Here is a 2,732-nt window from a genome sequence, read left to right as displayed (position 1 = left end):
CTTAGCACTGTTTTCAAAGTGTCCCATAAGTTTGGATATGTTGTTTCTTCATTCTTATTAAATTTCAGGAAGTCTTTAATTTCTTTTATTTTCTTCCTTGACCCAGGAATGGTGCAAATGTGCATTGTTCAATTTCCATGAGTTTGTAGGGTTTCTGTGATTTGTGTTATTTTGAATTCTAACTTTAAAGCATGGTGGTCTGATAAGATACAGGGGTTTATTCCAACATTTTTTGTATCTGTGGAGTTTTGCTCTGTTGCAGAGTGTGTATTCGATTTTAGAGAAGGTTCCATGTGGAGCTGAGAAGAAGTTATATTCTTTTGTGTTAGGATGGAATGTTCTATAGATGTCTGTTAATCCCATTTGGGTCATAACTTCTGTTAGTTCTTTTGTTTCTTTCTTAAGTTTCTGTCTTGTGGTCCTGTCTAGTGGTGAGAGTAGAGTGTTGAAATCTCCCACTCTATGTTTGAGTGAGGTTTTATGTGTGATTTGAGCTTCAGTAATATTTCTTGTATGTATGTGTGTGTCTTTTCATCATAAAGATTATAAAAGATTTGCCTTCCTGTACCTTCCTTTGTCTTATCTGAACCCATGAAAAGATATCATTGGAAATTTTACCTCATAAAATAACAAATGGCCCAACTTTCAGTAAAAGAAAATTGTTGCTTCTACTTTAAAGAGAGCTAGAGAGCTGTTTCTTCTTTGCTTTCATTATACATTATATGAATGGCATTATGCTGAAAATGATAGAATGTTGGAATATCTTTTCACTGAAGTAAAAAGCTGCATTAACCCTTTATGGATTGGTATTGCTACTGAGAAAATCCAATGTATTACTACAATCTTATATTTAGGAAAGTTAGTAAAGTCTTCAGAAGTTGTTTCTTAAAGGGTAGAAATTAGGAAAGACATTTTAAAAACTAAATGATTTTCAAAAACCACTAGGGAAGTTTAATAGAGTTAGACCTATGTTAAAAATTCCCACACAAGTGCAAATTTCAGTTAATGTAACATTATAGTAAGTGAAAAATGTACTTAAAAATGCTCAGTGTCAGCTTATCTCAAATTCCTATGTTGTTCCTGCATTATTAGTTATGCCTTCTCTCAACATCCCCACAGGGTTGCTCTGGGATGAGGTGCCAAGTGAACGGATGAATCTCTCTATCAGTCCAAAAATGGTTATCACTCCATACTTTCTTATGGTTGCTGATTGGTAATTATGTTTTGTGCAGGTCTTTCACAAAGTCATTATTTGGTCAAGACCTGACAAAGATTCATATTCCTAATGAAAAAAAAATAACAGAAGTTTTGTTATATAGGTTGGATGATTTAGCAATGGCTTTTGCTGTGTGTCCCTTTCAAATTAATAATCATTTTTCTCCCAACAAACTTACTATTTTTCATCCAAACATGCTATTTTATTTCCTAAAAGTATCAGCCTTTAGCGGATACCCTCTGCACACAGTTTGTATATGCCACAAAAGATTGTAGAGGTGGTCTGGTTTCTAGAGATAGTTCACTGATTTTTACTTACCCAGGTGCATCTGTACAACAGATGGAAGTATGCATGATTTACATCACCTTACAACATTAGCCTCAACCTCTAAACATTTATTATGATTCACCACATGCATTGCCGGCAGGGTAGCGTCTAGAAACAGTGTGCATCACCTAGGCAGGCACCACAATTCATGATTTATTACAATTCAACATGAATTGCAGACATGGGAAATCCCAGTTAATTTTGACAGTATTAGGTCACTTTCAAATCTTCCAGGACTGAGGGAAATGCAAAGGCAGCTTGCCCTTCAACACTAGCTCTTTCACTAGGAATTAAAACCTAACAGAAACATTAGAATCGTATGCATGCTTTCATCAAAATGCTTCAGCATTTTATTTCTGGTGTCATCAAGGCTGGTGCTTTGCTAATTCTGTCAAGATGGAAAGTGTATTCATTTTGTAATAAATTTTATGGAGGACATAGTTTTTCTTTTTTCCTCCAAGATAGTATCTTTATTATTTATTTGGGAATTTTGTTTTTTTTCTTCTTCTTTTATTTTTTATTTTATTTTCCAGTTTAAATTTAGATAAGAAACAAGGTTGCTTCACAAGTCAGTTCTAGGTCCCTCTCCCTTTCCCTCCCCTCCTCCCGTGCCCTCTCCCCAACCCCGCCCCCCCCCGTTATGCCCTCATTCCCCCATGGAGGGCCTCACCCTCCATGGGGGTGTCCAGAGTCTGTCATTTCATATAGAGCAGGGCCTAGACCCTTCCCCAAGAGTTCAGGGTGAGAGTGCACCTCACATTGTTCTATGGGAGTCCAAAGTCCATGTGTATACTTGGGATGGGTACTGATCTGCTGCCCAAGGCTCAATAGATTACCTAGGCCTCCTCACTGACACCCAGATTCAGGGGATCTTGATCAGTCCCATGCTGGATTCCCAGGCTGATGCCTGGGATTCAAGAGTTAACCTTTGTCTGGTCAGCTATTTCTGGGGGTTAAACCGGCCCAGTCTTAATCCCTTTGATCATCAGTCCTCCCTCTCTGTTACTGGCTTTCTTGAGTTCAGCTCAGTACTTAACCAAGGGAGTCTGCCTCTTCTTCGATCAGCCGCTAAATGAAGTTTCTAATAACATTCACTTCCCATCCCTCCCAGGTACATTCTTCTATTCTTATGTCATAATCCCAACAAACAAACACCAATTCCAATTTGTATTGCCCATATACTCTGTGG

Source organism: Mesocricetus auratus, unplaced genomic scaffold (genome assembly GCF_017639785.1).
Source record: "Mesocricetus auratus isolate SY011 unplaced genomic scaffold, BCM_Maur_2.0 Super-Scaffold_100020, whole genome shotgun sequence".
Taxonomy (NCBI): domain Eukaryota; kingdom Metazoa; phylum Chordata; class Mammalia; order Rodentia; family Cricetidae; genus Mesocricetus; species Mesocricetus auratus.
Note: the sequence above shows the minus strand (reverse complement) of the source record.